Source organism: Myotis daubentonii, chromosome 6 (assembly GCF_963259705.1).
Source record: "Myotis daubentonii chromosome 6, mMyoDau2.1, whole genome shotgun sequence".
NCBI lineage: Eukaryota > Metazoa > Chordata > Mammalia > Chiroptera > Vespertilionidae > Myotis > Myotis daubentonii.
Genome location: NC_081845.1, coordinates 80220286 through 80230773, shown reverse-complemented (window position 1 = coordinate 80230773; position 10488 = coordinate 80220286).

Below are 10488 nucleotides of genomic sequence, written 5' to 3'. Positions count from 1 at the left end.
CCTGTCAGAAAAAATAAAATATCCTGCCCAGAAAGCCTTAGAGAAAAGTGTCACATCTGAAAAGAAGTCAGGCTAGGCTCACCCTTAATTAAGTACTTCCATTTATTTTTAGACAGCAAAAAAGTAAGTATGGTAGATAGTGTTCCAGTGAGAGAATCTAATGTGTGAGAGGCAGGGGGCAAGCCACTTTTGAGAATAAGAGGGGGAAACAAAATAATAACTAAAGAACTTTAGCAATTGGTGAACAATCAGAATTTTCCAGGGAACTTCAAAGAACATCAACTAGAGAGAGTACCACCCAACTTTGGAAAGAGAGCATGTCTTTTGAAATTCTTTGAAAATCAGTGATTCCCATCATTCTGTCATTGTTGAATCCACATTTTGGTTTGAAAACTTAAATTCACCAGAAAACTTGATTGGAAATCACATGGAATGATCAACTCTCCCCCTTAGTGAACTCTTGTTTTCAGAGCAGGTCGGACTCTGGAAGGACTATGTATACTCATCCAGGTGGTGGATGTGAGAGCAGAATCCAAGATGACAGCATAGGGCAGTGGGAGGAGCCATTTACATCAATTTTTAAATCTTCCATTCAACCATCAAAAAATAATGTAATAATTACTGTCCTTGCCCAGGGCCCCAGTGAAGATCAAATTCTTCCCTAAAGAGTGGCTGAGGACCAGCTCTTCTATTCCTGATTTGGGACCCCAATTTAGGGACACAGATTATGACCTACTCATATAAATGAATTGTAACCACTCAAGATTGCTTTTAAGCAAGAGGCATTTGCTAGCCCCTAAATCACATGAATCCCCAAGAGACTTGTCCCAAAATCAGGAAGAATTCTGTGATAAGAGTATTGAACAGATGAGTGGTAAGGTAGAAGCAACTTTAGAAGCCGAATGGGTACCACATAATTAAAAACATACAAGCCACCTTAAATATAGGTTGTTTATATTGTTTCTCACATTCTTGATACAATTTGTGAAAATAAAGTCTCCGGCTCTGGAAAAGTACTTGGTTTAGTTCCAATTAAAATAATGTCTTTTCCTTCCCTACAACTGCTTAGGATGGTACAGAACTTTGAAAGAAACTATAAAGTTTTACATAGTGTGAATAGAAGAAAGCATTGTCTGGGCTGTAGCTAAGACTTAAAAATGCTGGCATATGGAGCAGGCAACACTCCACCCACAGAGTCATGTGTATGTGTATATGTGTAAGTTCTCACATAAATGAGCCATATACACTTAAATGTTATAGAAAGCTCATAAAAAAACCTGAAAGATTCTTAGATATTATAGAAACTTCAAAGAGTTCCTAAGTGTCCAGTATGCTTGCATGTACTATAGAGGTGTCCAACCACATTCTCTGATTTACATATAAGGCAAGATGTCCATGAAAAAATTACTCCATTTATTTATTCATTCCATAATTCAATAAAGTTTCTGCTGTTGACTGAAGCATTCTCCCCACCACCAACTTTACAGTTGAAGACCCAACCCTCAAAATGACTGTGTTTGGAGATAGGAATTAAAGTTAAATTATGCCATAAGGGTAGGTTCCTAATCTGATAGGACCAGTGACCTGCTAAGAAGAGGAAGTGAGAAAATTCTCTCTCTCTCTCTCGCTCTGTCTCTCTTTCGCTCTCGCTCTCTCTCTCACCCTCCCTCTTTCCTTGCCTTCCTCCCTCTCTTTTTCTCTGTTGATTCCCTAGGCATTCACTGAGGAAAGGTCATGTGAGCACAAGGCAAGAAGGTAGCTATCTGAAAGCCAGGAAAAGGGCCCTCATCCAAACCAATCATGCTGGCACCCTTATCTTCATGTCCTAGCCTCCAGAACTGCCTAATAATAAATTTCTGTTTAAGTCATCTAGACTATAGAATTTTGTCTGGTAGTCTGAGCAGCCTAAGACAGTCATTATTTTTGACAAGTTTGCATTGCAAAAAATAAAGAGCAAGGAAGAGTTCAAAGAGTCACCCAATCCTGTGTAATATGCTGTATGGCCATAAGTACCCAAAGAAAAATTAAGCAGAAAAAAAGGTGAAAAATAATGAGGCATGGTATTTTATAATGTACCAATGAATGCCTTTTTTATAAGGTAAAAACTAAGTGAAGAGTGAAAGATAGTGAATGGAAGAAAACATGGAACAAGTCATATCAGTATCTGAGACAGAACATTACAGAACGAAGCCATAAGGCTCTGAGGGGGGAGCGTGATGGCAGTTTTGAGGGCAGCAAGGAGGCTACTGTGTCTATAATAGAGTGGGTAAAGGATTATAGTCACTGAAGTTTCTGGGGTCACCAAGATACTTGCAAGCCATAATGAGTAGTTTGAACTTTATTTGAGTGAGATGGGGAGTTTTGGAGAAATCACTTGATCTGACAGAAGTTAAAACCCTCTAGCTGCTGCATAGAAAACTGATAGTAGAGAGGGAAGGATAAAGGCAGAGAGAGCAGTTAGAAGCCTAATACATTTGTCCAGGTGATAAAAGATGCTGACTTGGATCAGTGTGACAGTATTATATGGGGGTGGTAAGAAGTAGTTGAATTCTGAAAATATTTCAAAGGAAAAGTCAAGATGATTTGCTGAAAGATTAAATAAATACAAGGGTATAAAAGAGCCAGACATAAATAAATTTATCTGATTAAGTGACACAGAGGAGGAGATTGTGAAATAAATGGAGGTCAGAGTGTTTCCCAGAGAATCACTTAAAATGAATAAGGTGTCTATTCCAGTGAGTCATTTTATGAACGAATTTCTGGCATTTGAAGTGAACTATTGTTCCTGTACATTGTGAAGGTGAAGCTTTGTTTGCCCATTTTATTCCATCCCCTTCTTAAATAAAAGAGGAGAACTGGATATTGGGAGACATTAAAAACCAAAACTATTCAGATCAAAGTAACAGAGAGAACAGATACGCCATTCTCCAAGAAGCATTGGAGGTTGATAACTTGGCAACACCTATGTAAATACCAGAGTGGAATATTTGAAATGTCAATAATTCTAGAAAGTTAAAGGTATTTAAGAGAAGCATATGGGTAGTGGGCTATAGATAATAACACAATTGGCAGTCAAGAGGAGACAACAAGTAGTATGGACAAAATATGAGATAGAGAAAATAGACTGTCTAATATGACAGATACCCCAAGAGTGTTAGAAAACAGAAGAGAACAAGTAAGCAAGATTGGTAAAATGCTAAACAGCCTAGGCAGAGAGATTACTGAACTTCAGATAAAATCCTGATGATATCAAAGAGGCCTCATATACTTACCCTCATTCTTCAGGATCCTGGTGAAAACAAAGAGTTGGCCCAGCTGAGTGCTCAGTTGGTTGGAGCATCATCCCATACACCAAAAAGGTTGCGGGTTCAATCCCTGATCAGGGTGCGTATGGGAAGCAATCAATTGATGCTTCTCTCTCAAACTGATATCTCTCTCTCTTTCTCTCCCTCTCTCTCTCAATCTCTCTCTCTCCCTCTCTCCTCCCCACCCCTCAAGTGAGGATTTGGGGGTGGGAGTGGAGAAAGGATACCATTCTTTAAAAGAAATACAAACAAGTAATTGATAAGAGCTGAGTGTTTAACACTTGGAGGATGAGAGTCACAAAATCTTCAGTAGAGGACATATTGGAAAGAATTTTACATGGGACTCAAATTCGTGGAAAGATCTAATTATAGTTAGTATATAGCTTAATGTCATTTAGAGGAAAGACGTAAAAGATATCCATTAAGTGGATGGTTAGATGAGCAGGTGAATAGGTCAATGGAAGGGTTGATAAATACTCAGAAGTTGGTCAGATCAAAATAATAATATGTCTGATACTGATATACATAGATATATAGATATATATAGATATTATTATACCACAGATGAAGATAGGAAGATATTAATTTTTTTTTCAATTTCACCCATCTTGTACTGTTCAATTTGCACATATAACCATTATTTACAATATTGTTTAGGTAAGATAAAGGAAACTGCAATTATTACAGGTGAGGAGAAAATGTCTAATTTGTAGGGCAAGTTTATGTCATGAGAGGAGACTAAAATAATATAATTGAGTGCAATCTAATAGGTAAATATGTCCATGTTTTAGAAATGGTGAGTGTACATGACTGCGTGTTCATTTGGATGCATAGGTCTTACTGTATTTTGAGTTGTGTTAACCTATTTGTGAAAATATACTACAAAAGACCCGAAGCCATCAAGGACTCCAAATAGTTAAAGCAACACTGTGAAAGAACAAAGCTGGAGGAATCATACTCTGTGATTTCAACTATATTACAAAGCCATAGTATTAAAAATAGCACGGTACTGGCATAATAAAAGACACATAGATTAATGGAACAGAGTCAAGTGCCCAGAAATAAACACAGTATATATGTTCAATTAATTAATGACAAATGCGCCAAAAATATACAATGATAAAAGGATAGTCTTCAATAAATGGTGTTAGAAAAACTGGACAGCACATGCAAAAGAATAAACAGTCTTATACTCTATACTAAAATCAACTCCAAATGGATTCATTACTTGAATGTAAAACCTGAAACCATAAAATTCCTAGAAGAAAATCTAGGAGGTAATCTTCTTGATATAAGTCATGGCAATGATTTTTTTGGATTTGGTACCAAATCAAAGGCAAAAAAAGCAAAATAAACAATTGGGATTAAATCAAGCTAAAAAACATCTATACAGAAAAGTAAAACATCAACAAAATGAAAAGGCAACCTACTGAATGGGAGAAAATATTGGAAAATCATGTGTCTAATAGGGAGTTAATATCTAAAATACATAAAGAACTAATAAAAATCAATAGCAAATAAATAAACAACCCAAATTTAAAAATGGGTAGAGAGAATAAGTAGATATTTTTCCAATAAAAACATATAAATGGCCAATATGGAAAAGTAATCAACATCACTAATCATTGTAGAAATGCAAATCAAAACCACAGTGAGATGAGAACTGTTAAAATGTCTATTATAAAAAAGACAAGAGATACATGCTAGCAAGGATATGGAGGAAAGGGAACCCTGGCATACTGTTAATGGGAATGCAAATTAGTACAGAAACTATGGAAAACAATATGAAATTTCTTCAAAAAATTAAAAATAATACAAGAATGTAATCCAGCAATCCCATTCTGGGTATATATCCTAAACAAACAAACAAAAACCACAATCACTATCTCAAAGAAATAACTGCACTCTCATATTTATTGCAGCATTATTTACACTAGCCAAAACATGAGAACAACCTAAGTTTCCATTGATGAATGAATGGATAAAGAAATTGTAATGAATATATACAATGAAATATTATTCAGCTATAAAAATAAAGAAATCCTGCCATTGTGGCATCATGGGTGGACCTTGAGGGCATTATACTATGTGAAATGTGAGACAGAGAATGACAAATACTGTATGATCTTACTTATATGTGAAATCTAAAAAAATCAAACTCATAGATACAGAAAACAGTTGATGGTTGTCTAAGGCTGGGGGTGGGTTAAATGGATGAAGAGGGTCAAAGGTACAAACTTTCAGTTATAAGCTAATAAGTCATGGGTTATAATGTACAGCATCATGACTATAGTTAATCAGTACATTTGAAAGTTGCTAAGAGAGTAGATCTTAAAAGATCTCATCACACACAAAAAACATTGTAACTATGTGAGATGATGGAGGTCGACTAAACTTATTGTGGTAGTCATTTTGCAATATGTGCACATATTAAAACACTATGTTGTATGTCTGGCTGGTGTGGCTCAATGGTTAAGCATTGGCCTATGAACCAGGAGGTCACTGTTTGATTCCAGGTTAGGGCACATGACCAGGTTGTGGGCTCAATTCCCAGTAGGGGGCATGCAAAAAGCAGCTGATTAATGATTCTCTCTTATCATTGATGTTTCTATCTCTTTCTCTCCCTTCCTCTCTGAAATCAATACATATTTAAAAAAAACACTATGTTGTATACTTAAAACAAATATTATGTTATATGTTAATTATATCTCAACAAAACTGGAAAAAGTTTAAAACAAATTACATTTTTCTTTGTTACATTAGGTCTCAACCTTAAAGATTTGCCTTTGTATCTGAGTTTCTAGATTCTAGGTCAGACAATATAGAAAAGGACTTTCCTTACTAAATTATTAAAATAAGGGAGAGGATCATGTTTGCTTTCATTGGTGCATTTGTAAATCTTTTTTTCCCCTGCTACCTACCATCTATAGGTGCATCAGATCGAAAAAAAAAAAAAAAATCCTGAGTAAATTACTCTCATCCTCATTACACATACTGTTAATAGCTCTTATTTAGCAATTCTTTCACTTATTCTAAGGAAGTAAAATAACTCCTAAAAAAAAAGTCTCTCTTATAAATTTGGGAATGCGTAAAATTTTGCAAACAGAAAAAAAAGATTAAAAATAACTTGCAAATGTATTTTTTGTCAAAAGGGGCATATAAAATGGAATACACGGGTTAGTCATTAAAATAATTACTCTTAGGCTTAAGAGGGCATCTGCCATGGCTCTGACTGCAGGAGAATAAGGCAGTCCTGGCCCGCTCTCATTCAAGAGTGTGGGCTCATTAGCCCAAATTCACTGAATGGGACTTTGAGAACCCTTCTCAAAAGAACGAGATACTGTCTTCAAGTTGAGGCTAATGAGGGACAATATACATTTACAGAATCTTGAGTTTCTTACACAGCTCCTGTTGACAGTGAAGAATTAAAGCAAGAAGATACACTGTTCCCAAAATCTTAACAAAAAGAAGTAGAGAATTAGACACCTCTCCTGGATACTGAATTTATAATGCATTCCAGTGCTGACATCTTGCTGAAAAGTAGAAGGCAAGAGAGGTGGATGTTCATTTTATATGGCAAGAGAAAAAAAGGCAATAAATCATAATGTTTGCATTTGCCAAGACTTCATTTCAGTGGTTTCTCTGTGAGTTATACATGCTTTTACATAACACTAGGTGGCAAGCATTCAAATGCTCATAACTTTCATATTTTGAGGAGCTGCATTACAAGTTCACTTGAGTTTATTCGATGAGGTATTTAGCATTTTGAATTTGTGAACCATTAACTTGTTTAAGGCCTGAGCTAACTGACAAATTTAGTAGTAAAGAAATAATGGTTTTATCCTATCTAATAATAGAGAAACATGGTAATTAACCATAACTTCGCTACCCTTCCCATTGGCTAATCAGCGAGATATGCAAATTAACTACCAGCCAAGATGGCAGCTGGCAGCCAGGCAGCTGAAGCGAACAGGAGGCTTGCTTGCTCCAGGGATGGAGCGATTAGGCAGGCAGGTGAGTGGTGGGGAGTATCAGGCAGGCAGGCAGAGGGGTTAGGGGCGATCAGGCAGGCAGAGTGGTTGGGGCAATCAGGCAGGTGAGCGGTTAGCAGCCAACGGTCCCGGATTGCAAGAGGGATGTCCAACTGCTGGTTTAGGCCCGATCCCCAGGACATCCCCCAAGGGGTCCCAGATTGAAGAGGGTGCAGGCCAGGCTGAGGGACCCCCACCCCCAAGCATGAATTTCATGCACTGGGCCTCTAGTTTTACATAATGCTAGATTTCCAGTTGGCAAAAGAAATGTTTGTCTCCATGATGTCAAAGATGTATTAAGCACTTTTTTTCCCAAAAAAATTTCCTGAAAGTTATGGAACCAGGTAAACACAATTTTAAAATTAGCTTGATTAGCTTCAATTTATTAAATAATTGAAGGTTTCAAGACCAACTTTACACTACTGTAGAAAATGTCTACAGTTGCTGTTATTTCATTTTTGGCCATTTAAGTAAATAACATGGATAATTGATAAGACAATTTGAAAAAAATTAAAAAGCTGAGTGGATATCAAGTAAATGATTAATAAAATTATTATAGATTGTGATAGGTCTAATTAGGAAATAGTCTGATGTGACAATCGAAAGTGAGGATAAGGAAGAAAGGTAAATCATCAACTGAGTAGTCTCACTAGCAATTTTGGAAAGTGTTTTGAATTAAGCACTTCCTGACTTTGCCATAGGTGCTCCATGCCGTCCTCCGCATATTGGACCAAAATCCCTGGCACCATAACACCACTGAAGTAAATGCCCTTCCTTCATCACAGTCTCCATGCTGTGTGCTTTAGTTTTGGTTTGGTTTGGTTTAAAAATAAACCAAGATTAATTTAGTACTTAAGTAAAATTCATGCAAGCATCCCAAAGACTCAAACTTAATTTTGTAATTATAAATGTTATAGTCAAAGAAGCCTTTAGGTTCATATGAGAATAAAAATTAACTGCTTCAAGGGACACTGTACATATCTGTTCTAAAAGAATTATTTATTGACAAACCTTTGATGCAGTTTCATAGAGTTGCATGTTTGGGCATTAGCTTTTTTGTTTAGTAAACAATACCTTAAATGCTAAAATCATGGATTTAGAATAAGTCATATAAATATTTATTAGTTTTTTTGAAAGATGTTTTAACCATCCATTATCTACAGAGTGAGAAAAAAAACAGTGAATTAATAACTAGAAAGTTTAATAGTTTATTGTAACTTCCTATCTATCACCCACTGCTCAACTTCAGCATAAGATTAAAGTGAAGGGTTTGGAGGTTCAATCATCTTAAAGATCAAAACATTTTTTTTTCAAAATATAATATACAGATGTTAAAAACAGTAAGTACTTTCCTTAATGTTAAAGGAAAAGGTAATATTTGACCAATGAAGTTCAAGGGGCAAACTCACGTTAAAATGACTGGCTGATAGAAGTTAACTTCACTCCTTTTCATGTCTAATGGCTCTTTAACATTCGGAGATTTAAGTGCTGGGTTTAGAAAAAAAAAAAAAAGAACTTTAAAAGGTGTTAACTTCATCTTGTGCCATAAAAGAAAAGATGTTTAATTAAGCCACTGGTAGTTCTTGGGTGGTTTTCAGTTTAGTTTTATACTTTTGAGATGAAAAGGTACATTCAAAATTATGTACAAAGTACCTTTTAGAAACTTTGGAAAGGTCAAGGAGAAAATAGCTGGATTTCAAAAGCTGAACTTTTCAAGGTTTTTCTCTGATTTTTCTAAAACAAGATAGCCTCCTCCTCCTCTTAATAGTTCTTCAAGGCCCTTTTGGTAGCCAAAATCTTTGTTCTTTTTTTAAAGCAGCTTTGTAACAGAAGAACTAAAAATTAATTATGGCTATGGAACTTTTACACAGAAGAGTTTAAAAAGCACAGACGGAAAGAAGGGAAAAAGATGAGGGCCCATTTATCTTATATTGACAGGACTAGCTTCAAACGATGACCTTGAATCATAATCATCCTAATGAGCTCAAAATATTTCACTTTAACAAGTGAAACTATAATCAAATCAGTTTCTGAAAGCTCTACTAATGAGCATTTCCTTTGATGAAAACATAGTGAACTGTCTTAGTCTGCAGGAGGTGCACTACAGTAAGGGGCCAGCTCCCGACAACTCATTAGCTGACCTGGGGAGAGAGTAATTTGAATGCTTTTGATAAAAATTTCAAGGCTTTTTTTAACTTAAATTACAATTTATGCACTTTATAAATAGTATAATTTTCCTAAGTTGGGGGAAACTAGCAAGAAGACTTCAAAGCTGTGGAACAAAGTTTGTTTATCACATTCAGTCTGTTGTAACCCCAGAACCAGGAAGGGGCAACACGTTTAATTAGTGACTGTTAACTTGGGGCCCATCTCTCCCTATCTTGCATTTTTATAGGCTGCATTTTCACAGACTGGTATAATGCTATGTGGACTTTATGGAGCTACAGTCTGTAAGATTTAGGATTGAAAATTAGAAGTCACTGTTATTTACATACAATGAGTCTAAAGAATGTCTTCTGAAACTACCTTCTCCATCAAAAGAAATTACTCAATTTACATAAAACAGAAAAGTAAGCTAAACTGAAAACTGATTACAGAAATGTGGTTCACTTTTATTTTCACTACCCACCAAGACTCTCCCCATTAGAATTATTCATCATTTTAACTTCTGGATGAAGAAATCAATCTCTCTCTCTCTCTCTCTCTCTCTCTCTCTCTCTCTCTCTCTCTCTCTCTTCCCCCTCCCTCCCTCCTTCTCTCACCTGTCCCTTCTCCCTTCTCTCTCCAGGGCAGACTTTTGATAGCAGATTGTCAAGGAAAAAAATGAAACAGAAGAATAGTTCAGCTGCTTTAAGTATCACTGGAAGATAGATTTTAGTTGCTTTAGAAGGCCAATTCCTTGTCTCCTCCCTTTGCTATTGAGGTATTTACTTTCCATTTGTCACATTTGCATCATAGGCACCGGAGACACTGACCAAGGTCTTACACATCTAAAGTGGGGATGAGAAACTTAACCAGATATCAAGGGTGATTAGGTATCCGGGTGGAGGGATTTATCCCCGAACTGACTTAACAGGATTCTTTGCTAAGACTGGACTGGGCCAACTAAAGACCAGACAAGGCCAAGTTTGAGGCCTTCCTGAAAAGAGAGC